Consider the following 11,112-nt stretch of genomic DNA (forward strand, 5'->3'; position numbering starts at 1 on the left):
AGGGAAGGCGGCCGCCATCCAAGGATTTCCCAGCTCCCATCCCAGGAAAAGCGACGGATGGGGAAGGAAGCTGCGCAGCACCTGGAATATAAAATAAATCAGTCTTTTCCTTAAATTCATTTATTTAAGAGCGTAAATAAAGCAGGGTCCTCGTCCCGCCGTTCACCATCAGCTTGAAAACCCACCCGCGCCATTTAAATCCAGGCAGCGGGAAATAAAGTCAGGACTAAATTTGAGCCGGACTAAATTTGAGCCAGACTAAATTCAGTTAAGCCTCTGCCTAGAAGGCTGCCTCTTAATCCTGCTTCATTTTACCCATCTTATTACACGCCGCATCCTTCTAGGAAAAATAACCCTCCAAGCCCGTTTATTATTTGGTATTTTTCTTATTATTCTTTTTATCAGTCATATTTATTAATTATTTATTATTATTTATTACTTATTTATTAAGCTTATTCGTTGTCGTCACGCTGACAAAGCGCCCCGATTTACATTTGCTTAAAACCAAGTAGCCTTTGCGGGCTAAATATTTGCCAAAAAGGCCCATTTCCACCTAGCAAACGACTTCCAAAATGCATTTAAAACGCTATTTTTAAAGGTTAAAACGCACTCCAGAAACAAAGGGGTGGCCGCACCGGACAAAAATGCCCCACTTAATGGTTTTTTTTTATGGCAATTAATTAATTGCCGGAGTTAAGAGGTGTTGGATGCGGCACCGAGATATAAAGAAACCAATTTCTGCACGTAAATGCATTAAAAGACCTTTCCGGGCACTTCCTATAAATGGGATTTTCTTGGGATTGAGATAATAAATAATAATAAAACATGATTTTTTTTATTTTTTTAAACTCCTCCAGCGAAGTTAACGCACTCAACATCCAGATTTGAGGTGGTTTTTTTAATAATTTTATCTAAATTGGGTGAGGCATAAGGATGCAGGATGCGAAGGGAGGGATGGAGAGCGCGGGATGCGGGATGCTCCGGAGGGGAAACCCTCGCCCACCATCTCCGAGCCGAGATTTTATAATTATTTATTACAAGCTGATCGAGGGGCTAATAAAATATAAGACCCGGAGAGGGTTCGGCTCATCGACCTCGCTCGCCGGGGGGGCTTCCCTTTGGAAAAAGGCAGTGGAAAGATGCTGGAAAATGGGGGGGGAAGAGAAAATGGGGGGAAAAAGAGAAAATGGGGGGAAAAAGAGAAAAGGGGGGGGGGGAACCAGAAAAATCAAGTAGATAAAGGTCTTTTTTTTTCTGGGATAGGCACCAAAATCACCAAACCGCATCCCGGCCGTCCCCGGCATCGCCACCGGCAACAGGCGGCGGCGTACGGACGGCGAAATTAGCAGCTCGGAACAATAAATTCCCTTTTAAATTTATTGCTCGGGAGCATTAAAAATGTCGAAAGCGGTTTACGTCCACCGTCGCAGTGGGAATTTGCTCGGGGATAAGGGAGCTTGTAATTGCTCTTCTAAAACTTGCTTTAGAAGCTTCAAGTAGTGTTTAAAAAAACCTTTTTAAGGGCTTTATAAAGCTATAAAGCGCCTTCCGACGCACCTAGAAGTGATCTATCTGCGGAGGACCAGTCCTGCCTCCGCCAAAGAATCCGAGGAAGACCGCGCCACGGATCAGATAATGGGAAATGAAACGGCTAAAATGAAATATTCCCCCCTTTTTTTTTTTTTTTTTTAATGATTTGGAAAAGTTTTGACTCGTTGCTTGGTTTAGGAGAGTTCTTTTTGGGAGGGTGGGAGGGGGGAGTGGAGGAGCCGTGTTTGGCCCAGCCGAAAAGGCGGTAAAAAAGGAAGAAGACAGGAAAAAAGACAAAAATCGTGGAAAAAAGCAACCCCCAAAGGATTTGAAAGGGGGGGGGGGGGAAGGAAAAAGAAAGAAAAAAGAAAAAGAAAGCAAAAGCCAAAAAGGAAGAGGTCAAAAAGAAAGGAAGAAGGAAAAAAAAGGAGGAAGAAGGCAAAAAAGGGGGCAAGGGAAAAAAGGGGGAAAGGCAAAAAAGGGGAAAGAGGGGAAGGAGGGGAAGGAGGGAAAAAGGGGAAAAGGGAAAAGGGGAAAAGGGAAAAGGGGAAAAAGGGAAAAGGGGAAAGGGAAAAAGGGGAAAGGGGAAAGGGGAAAAGGGGAAAGGGGAAAGGGGAAAGAGGAAAAGGGGAAAAGGGGAAAGGGGAAAGGGGAAAAGAAGGGAAAAAGGGAAAAAAGGGAAAAAAGGGAAAAGGGAAAAGGGGGAAAAGGCGGAAAGGGAAAAAGAACGGGAAAAGGGGAAAAGAGGAAAAGGGGAAAAGAAGGGAAAAAGGGAAAAAGGGGAAAAGGGAAAAAGGGGAAAAGGGAAAAAGGAAAAGGGAAAAGAGGAAAAGGGAAACAGGGAAAAAGAGGAAAAGGGGAAAAGAAGGGAAAAAGGGGAAAAGGGAAAAAGAAAAAGGGAAAAGGGGGAAAAGGGAAAAAGGAAAAAAAGGAAAAAAAGAGGAAACAGGAAAACAGAAAAAAGGGAAAAGAAAGGAAAAGAAGAAAAAAGGAAAAAGGAAAAAAGGGAGAAAAAGGGGAAAAAGGGAGAAAAAGGGGAAAAAAGTGAGAAAAGGGGAAAAAGTGAGAAAAAGGGGGGAAAAGGGAGAAAAAGGGGGAAAAAAGTGGAGAAAAAGGGGGAAAAAAGTGGAGAAAAGGGGGAAAAAAGTGGAGAAAAGGGGGGAAAGGGGGGGAAATGGGGGAGGGGGGGGAGGCAGCTTTTCCCACCAAGGAAGAATTCCAGGGGGGGTTCAAGCTCCAAACCGAATCCGAAAGGCGGGGGAAAGGAAAACCGAGCAGAAAAAAAAAATGTGGTTTTAATTATACCTTTTTTCATCGGTTTTGCAACACCTTATTAAAGTCGAAAGCTCCATACAGAACATTATTGGGGGAAATAATCTGGTTTTTGGGGGAGCATCGCAGCCTTAAATTGAATTTTTCTGGTTTTTCGGTGGGGCTACCTGGATATTTGGGGTTTTCCTGCTTGGATTATAGCTGGCGGATGCGGGATGGGACGGGTCGGACGGCACGGGATGCTGAAAGTCGAAGCACAGAAGGGGAAATGCAATTAAATATGGAGAAAGAAATAAAGGCTAGAATAAAAAGGATCGAAGAGAAAATAAGAAGTGAAGGGGAAAATGAAATACGAAGAAAATAAAAATGGAGTAGAAATAAAAGACAAGTAAAAATGGAATGAAAATGAAAAATAAAATAAAATATGAAAAGAAAAAAGAAAAGAAAAATAAAAGGAAAGTAAAAAAAGAAAAAGAAAAGAAAAAGAAAAGAAAAAATAAAAGAAAAAATAAAAGAAAAATAAAAGAAAAAATAAAAGAAAAATAAAAGAAAAAGAAAAATAAAATGAAAAATAAAATAAAAAGAAAAAAGAAAAGAAAAAGAAAAGAAAAAGAAAAATAAAAAATAAAATTGACAAATTAAAAATAAAAGAAAAAATGAAAGAAAAATAAATAAAAAAATAAAATGAAAAATAAAAGAAAAATAAAACAAAAACTAAAATAAAAATAAAATGAAAAATAAAAGAAAAACTAAAAGAAAAATAAGGTGAAAAATAAAACAAAATCTAAAAGAAAAATACAATGAAAAATAAAAGAAAAATAAAAAGAAAAATAAAAGAAAAATAAAATGAAAAATAAAAGAAAAAGAAAAATGAAATGAAAAATAAAATGAAAATTAATTCAGAGTAAACGTGCAGACGGGGTGCTTAGGGACACGGTTTAGTAGGGGACTTGGCAGTTGGACTGGCTGATCTTAAAGGTCTTTTCCAAGCGAAATGATTCTGCGATTCTATGAAAATAAAGTAAAAATCTCAAAAAAAAAAGTAAAAATAAATGAATAAATAATAAATAAATCAATAATAATAAATAAATAAATAAATAAATAAATAAATAAATAAATAAATAAATGAAAAGTGAAAATTTAAATAAAAAATTAAATTTAAAAAATAAATAAAAGATTAAATACCACTTTGAGGGGGACGGAAAACGATTTCTAGTTGAAACGGCGCCTAAAGCGGGGTTGCAGCTAAGCCGGCTCCTCTTCCCAAGCCCCCCTTCCCGATCCCACCCCTGGCTCCTCCGCCATCTGCAGCGCGTTAGCCGCACCGGGCATCCCGCTGGAGCCCTGACCCCCAAAAAAGCCCTTTTTGGCCTCTTCAAAAAGATAAAAAAACCCAAAATCATACACCAGAAGCTCGCAAATATTTAATAAACGGTGATTTAAACTGAGGTGGGGACTTACGAGGGTTTATTTTCCCTTTCGGAAGAGGGGCGGCCAAAAAAATAAAGATATAATCGGGGGGGATGAGGCGAAGCCAAATTCTCATCGTTATTTATACAGCTGCATATCACAGCTGGGCAAAAGCGACCTCATCCCGATGGGATCGCAGCTCCATCCCGCTCCGGAGGGGTTGGTTTTCCCATCGGGATTACCTGGAGCATCACCTCGCTCCTTGCAAGGCTGGAGGCAGGGGGAGGGGGACAAAACCGGGTCTAAATTTAATCGAGGATTAATTCCCATCCCTCCAGATTATTATTTTGAGCCGGCATCTTAACGATCCGACTAATGACGCCGGGAAATAATTCATTTTTTTGCTAATTAGCGGGCATTTGATAACACCCTCTGCTGCGGCGGTGAAAACTATTTGGGCATCGAGTTATTTGACGGCGCGTGGGATATTAAATTCAACCAAGAATTGCCTGGATCCAGCAAATTATCCTCCTAACATCCCAAAAAAAACCCATTTTTCCACATTCCGGAGTGAAAGGATGGGGAATAATCGGGGATGGGATGCCGAGACGCGCCGGGGGTACCCGCGACCTGAAAAAAAGAAGATATTGATTCTCGGTCCTGCTTTTTCCGGGGTCGGGGATGTGAAATTTTCCCTAATTTATCCCTAATCGTGGCAAAAGTTTCCTTTCGACTTGAGGAAAACGCGGCTCCTGGTTCAAATTCTGCATTTCTGCGAGGCGACAAGAATCTGAAGTCATTCAAAGGTTCACCGGAAAAGCAAAAATCACCCGAAATCCGAAGCTGCTGCGTCGCAGGGATTTGTTTGATCCATGAGTCGGGAAAAAAGGTGGTTCCCTGGTGCTCCCGTGGGATAAAACCTTCCCCTCCCGACGCAACTTTCTGCGCTGGCTTAAAAAAAAAGGAGATTTCCTTAAAAAAAGGGAGATTTCCTTTAAGAAAGATTTCCTGAAAAAAAAAATCCTTAAAAAAAAGGGATTTCCTTAAGAAAAAAAAATGAATTTCCTTAAGAAAAAAGGAATTTCCTTAAAAAAAAAGGAATTTCCTTTAAAAAAAAGGTGATTTCCTTAAAAAAAGCATAGAGTTCCTTAAAAAAGGGACATTTCCCTAAAAAAGGTGATTTCCCTTTAAAAAAAAGGTGATTTCCTTAAAAAAAGAGATCTTTCCGTTTTAAAAGGGACATTTCCCTAAAAAAAAGGCGATTTCCTTACGAAAAAAAGGCGATTTCCTTAAAAAAAAGGTGATTTCCTTACGAAAAAAAGGCGATTTCCTTAAAAATGAAGGTGATTTCCTTAAAAAAACGTGATTTCCCTAAAAAAAAGCAATTTCCTTAAAAAAAAAGGTGATTTCCTTAAAAAACAAGGAAATTTCCTTAAAAAACAAGGAAATTTCCTTAAAAAAAGGTGATTTCCTTTAAAAAAAAAGGCCATTGCCTTGAAAAAAAAAGGTGATTTCTCTTAAAAAAAAGGCGATTTCCCTAAAAAGAAGGCGATTTCCCTAAAAAAAAAAGCAATTTCCTTAAAAAAAAGGCAATTTCCTTAAAAAACCCCAGCGATTTCCTCAGAAAAGGAGATTTTCTTTCCCTCTTCGTCCCCAAATTTTTGGAGGGAGAAGGGAAAAACCCCCTGTGAGCCCGGCGCGGACGCTGAGCATCACTTTTATCCCCTATTTTTCCCCCCGCTGTGATATCAGAGGGGTATTTAACATTATAAATATAAAAAATGTGATATATATGAAAAAATATATATCAAAAATATCAAAATAAAGGGGTTATAGGACCCCCCAGTGCTGGTTTTTGGGGGGTCAGGGCTGCAAATTGCCCTAAACCCCCCGATTTTGGGACGCTGAGGAGCGCAGCAGCCCCTTGGCCGCCCGCCGCCGCCAGCCCCCCATTAACCTCTGCCGTAATTAGCCGCGAGCAATTAACTCTTGCCCCTAATGAGGACTCTCGGCGCGGGGAGTTCAATAAAATAAGAGGGAGGGGGGGAAAAATTAAAATAAAATACGGGGGAATCCCGCTGCCGTCGTCCGCCTGCTCCCTACGGCTTCACCCCCCCCTCAAAAAAAGGCGTTATTTTTCAACCCGAATCACCCAAAATCCCCTTAATTCCCCCAAATCCCTCTCCCCATCCACCCAGGGCTGAAAACAACCCCCCAAAACCATCAGATCCCAAAGGTTTTGGGGGGATTTTTGCAGGGGACACCCCCCCTTTTTCCAGGGCGGGAAGACGCCAAAGCCGCCGAGTCAGCACTTTCGAAGGCGCGCCGCCCCGAAGTTTCGCCGAAGCCGGGTCTACCGAGCCACGCGCCGCTTCCCCCCGCCCCGCTCGCACATTTTTTAGGATTTCAAGGTAAAATAAAGCTAAAAAACCCAAATTAAGCCGTTTCCCCTCTTATTTTCTCCTCAGAGGACAGCTGCCCCCACATCCCGGCCAAAAATAATCCACCCCCCCCCCCCTTTCCCTTAATCTAATCTCTCCGGCTGGGAGTTTGAAAATATCCCGCCGGGTTTAGGGTTTCCCGTTATCCGGCGGGAGGCGAGATAGTGGGAAAAAGATCCTTGGGAGCGAGAAAAACCGGGAAGAGCCCAAACAAAGAGCCGGAGCCAGAGCCTTAAGTTGAGCTTCGACGCCCGGCGAGGAGCGGGATGAAGGGGAGAGGGGGGGGGGGGACGACACACAGATCCCTCGGCAAAACTTCCCGAGCTGCGCGATGCCGCCGGCGGAGCCGCCCTCCTACGGACGTAAATACGCTATAAAATTAAAAATAAATAATAATAATTTAAAATACTGATCGTTATTGTAAAAAGCCCCCCCCCCCCCCCCCAAAAATGGGGGGTTTTAGTGTTTATCCAACCTTGCGGGCGTCGAGGGATGCGCTGGGGGGACGGAGCGCCCAAATGGGGTGTACTGGGGGGAATGGGGGGTACTGGGAGAACTGGGTGCACTGGGGGGAGAGGGGTGCGCGGGGGGGGTTACCCCGGGAGAAGCGGCGGGCTGCGGCACGCCGGCGAGGGCCGCGTTTCGGCGCTGGCGTCGAGCCCGCGTGGGGCCCTGCGAGGCGGCGGGTGTCGTCCCCCCCCCCACGGTGGGTGCTCTGTGGGTGCTGGGGTGGGGGGGGGCACCCCGAGGTTCAGGGGTGCCTGGGAAAGCTGGGAGGGTGCGGGCAAAGCGACCCCCCCCCCCCCCCACCCGCCCCCTGCGTCCTCTCCCCCCCAGCCCCGTTTGCACGGCGGGTAACTTTGCAGCTGCAAAATGCAATGAGCTTGCAGGGGGCTGCAACCGGTTTGGGGGGGGGGGAGGGTTGCAACCCCTGGGGGGGCACTGCAAACGGGTAAGGGGGCTGCAAACCCCCCGGAGGGCATTGCAACCATTGCAGGGGGTTGCAACCGGTCGGGGGTCTGCAGAGGGTATTGCAAGGGGCTCGGGGGGGGGGGGGGGGGGGGGGGTTGCAACCCCCCCGGGGGGCATTGCAACTGGTCGGGGGTCTGCAGAGGGCATTGCAAGCGGCTTGGAGGGTTGCAAGTCCCCCCGGGGGGCATTGCAACTGGTCGGGGGTCTGCAAAGGGCATTGCAACCGGCTGGGGGGGTTGCAACCCGCCCGGGGAGCATTGCAATCGGTTGAGGGGTTTGCAACCTCCTAGGGGGTACTGCAACCGGCTGGGGGGTCTGCAGCAAGTCCGAGGGTATTGCAACCGGCCGAGGGTCTGCAGAAGGCATTGCAATCGGCTGGGGGTGTTGCAACCCCCCCTCCCCGGGGGGGGGGCATTGCAACCGGTCGGGGCATCTGCAGCAAGTCCGAGGGTATTGCAACTAGCTTGGGGGGCTGCAACACCCTCTCCCGGCGGGGGGGGCATTGCAACCGACTGAGGGGTCTGCAAGCAGTCCCAGGGCATTGCAACCGGCTGCGGGGGGTCTGCAGCCCTCTGGGAGCAATGCAACCCCCCGGGATCATTGCAAGCGGCCGGAGGGGGCGGGGGGGGGGGGGGGGGTGTCTGCAAAGCCCCGGGATCATTGCGATCCCCGCCCCCCCGGGATCATTGCAAGCGGCCGGGGGGGGTCTGCAAACCCCCCCCCCGGGATCACGGCAACCGGCTGGGGGGGGGGCGGGGGGCTGTTGCAACCCCCCCCCCCCGGATCACTGCAGCCCCCCGAAACCATCGCATCCGGCCGGAGGGGGGGGGGGGTCACCGCAGAGAACCGCAACGGCGGGAGCAAACGGCGGCCGGTGGAGGTCAGCCCGGGGGGGGGGGGGGGGGGGGGGGGGGGAACCGGACACCGGGGACACGCTGCAACCGAGGCCCCGCGCTCCCCCCGGCCCCGCAGCGGGAGGGGAGGCGGTGCGGAACGGCAAGTTACTTCCCGCACCGGAGGGGATGAGGGGGTGGGGGGGGTCCCCGCCGCCGCCGCCGCCACACGTGCCCCGCCGGCCGGGCCGCTTTGTCCGCGGCGCTCGGCGCGGCTCCGCCCGCCCCCGCGCGGCGGCCCGCCGGTGAGTGACAGCCTACCTGCCCGCCAATCTTCATCACACCGACACCGGCCCTGACAGCGCGGCCGCCGCTCTCGCCGCCCGCCCGGCCCCGCCGCGCCGCCGCCGCCACGCCCCGCCCCGCCCCGCCCCGCCGCCGGGCCACGCCCCGCCCCGCCGCCGCCGCGGGCCACGCCCCCCCGCCGGCCCCAGGCCACGCCCCCAGGCCACGCCCCTCGGGCCCCGCCTCCCGGCCGCGCCGCACATCGCCCCCTGCTGGCCGGCGCCACTCGCGCACGCCCCCCCCCCCGGTCCTGCCCCCCCCCCCCTCCTCCGGCACCCCAAAACGGACCCCCCTCAGCACCGGGGACCCCCCAGCACCGGGGACCCCCCAGGGCATCACTGGGACCCCTCCCAACTGCATTTACCCCCCAGCAGCATTTGCCCCCAACCACATTTGCACCCCCAAACACATTTGCCCGCAACCATATTTGTCCCCCCAGCCACATTTGCCTCCCCAAACACATTTGCCCCCCAAATATATTTGCCCCCGACCACATCTGCCCCCCCAAATCCATTTGCCCCCAACCACATTTGCCCCCCAACCACATTTGCCCCCCAAATCCATTTGCCCCCAACCATATTTGCCCCCAAATCCATTTGCCCCCCCAACCACATTTACCCCCAACCACATTTGCCCCGCAAATACATTTGCCCCAACCATATTTGTCCCCCCAGCCACATTTGCCCCCCCAAATCCATTTGTCCCCAAATCCATTTGCTCCCCCAACCATATTTGCCCCCCCAAACACATTTTTCCCCCAAATCCATTTGCCCCAACCACATTTGCCCTGCAACCACATTTGCCCCCCCAAATCCATTTGCCTCCCCAACCACGTTTACCCCAACCATATTTGCCCCCCCAAACACATTTACCCCAAATCCATTTGTTCCCCCAACCAGATTTGACCCCCAAATACATCTGCCCCCCCAAATCCATTTGCCCCCAACCACATTTGCCCTGCAAATACATTTGCCCCAACCATATTTGTCCCCCCCAGCCACATTTGCCCCCCCAAATCCATTTGCCCCCAAATACATTTGCTCCCCCAACCATATTTGCCCCCCAAATCCATTTGCCCCCCCATCCGCGTGCCACCCCCTCCCCATCAAGGTCACCACCCCCCCCGGGGGGGGGTCACCAACCCCCCACCCCACCCCCCCCCAGCACCACCTTTAAATTTAGGGCACCCCAAAAAAAATTCCCTCCCCGGGACGCTTCCCACCCCATCCACTGTGGGATCATCCCTCAGGGCGAAATGCTCCGATTTGGGGAGCATCTACTAATTATTATTAATTTGGGGGGGTTCTGACCAAATTTTGGCCACGCGAGACATTAACACCCCCCGCCTTCACCCAAGGACCTGGAGATGAGGTTTCCCTGGAGTCGCTTCCACTGGGAGCACTGGGAGCACTGGGTGCTGCAGCCAAATTTTCCCACATTCTGTTGCAAAAGCCACAGGGATGGATTTTTCCGGATCGGCCCGGCCACAATTTGGTTTCTCCTGATTTTCCAGCCCCTTCCCCGATAAAAAATGCCGTTAAAACCAGATTTGGTAAGAAACGCTGAATTTCTGCTCGTTTCCTAAGGAATATTGGACAGGAGAGGGAATCACTCGAAATAGCCCCGGAATTCTGTCGGGATGGGTTAAAAGTGGCTCCGAAGCGGGACGTACGAGCCAGCGGCAATAAATGACGCGTAAGGGATGGCCAGAGGATCAGGGATGTGATGGGAAAGGTAGAAAAACGTGGTTAAATGTAAAGCTAGGAAGCCAAAAAAATCCTAAATCCTAAAAAAAAAAAAATCCGGAAAAGATTTGCTCCGACGTTTGCGCCTCATACTTGAGAGCAGCCTCCAAAATCCGGTGCCCTCCTTTGGGTTGGCCATTGGAGAGCAACCCAAAAGAGATGGCTCGCCTTCGGGTTCCGTCGATAAAATAACGGAGAGATGCAGCGGACGGTTGGGATGCATCCCCCCCCCCCCCTTCCAAAAAAAGCATCGCTCCCTCGTGTCGCTGGGACAACCAGCAGGAACTCGGAACATCCCGCCCCCCCCCCCCCCCCCCGAAACTTCGGAGATGTTGGGGCAATGATTTATAAGAATTTCTTGCCTTGTAAATCAAGCGATGGGATGGTTTTTCCCCTCCCTCATTACTATTCCACGGGAGCGAGCGAAGATGAGGAGCCATAAAGCTGTCGCCGGTTGTTTGAGCCAGCTGGGGATGCCGGGCAAAAAATATTCCGGGTTTTTCAGAAGCTGGAGGATTTGAATGGGAGAGATAAGGGGAGGCGGATGGAAACCCCATCATCTTG

At 49.7% G+C, this 11,112-nt stretch overlaps 1 protein-coding gene across 5 annotated transcripts in view; it reads right to left on the bottom strand.

Annotated features, from left to right (window-relative positions):
• Positions 1–8,874, bottom strand: part of PKNOX2 (PBX/knotted 1 homeobox 2) — a 101,346-nt gene extending 92,472 nt beyond the window's left edge. For 4 of the 5 annotated variants that reach the window (XM_087763369.1, XM_087763373.1, XM_087763372.1 and 1 more), the window contains exon 1: positions 8,780–8,874. The gene's annotated coding sequence lies outside the window, so the exon portion shown is untranslated. The remainder of the gene's footprint in view (positions 1–8,779) is intronic. The other variant, XM_087763370.1, reaches the window with a different exon arrangement.
• Between the last annotated feature and the right edge of the window lie 2,238 nt (positions 8,875–11,112).

This window comes from Nipponia nippon, unplaced genomic scaffold (assembly GCF_047370975.1).
Source record: "Nipponia nippon isolate SJK-2023a ecotype South Korea unplaced genomic scaffold, ASM4737097v1 scaffold_28, whole genome shotgun sequence".
In the NCBI taxonomy this organism is placed as follows: domain Eukaryota; kingdom Metazoa; phylum Chordata; class Aves; order Pelecaniformes; family Threskiornithidae; genus Nipponia; species Nipponia nippon.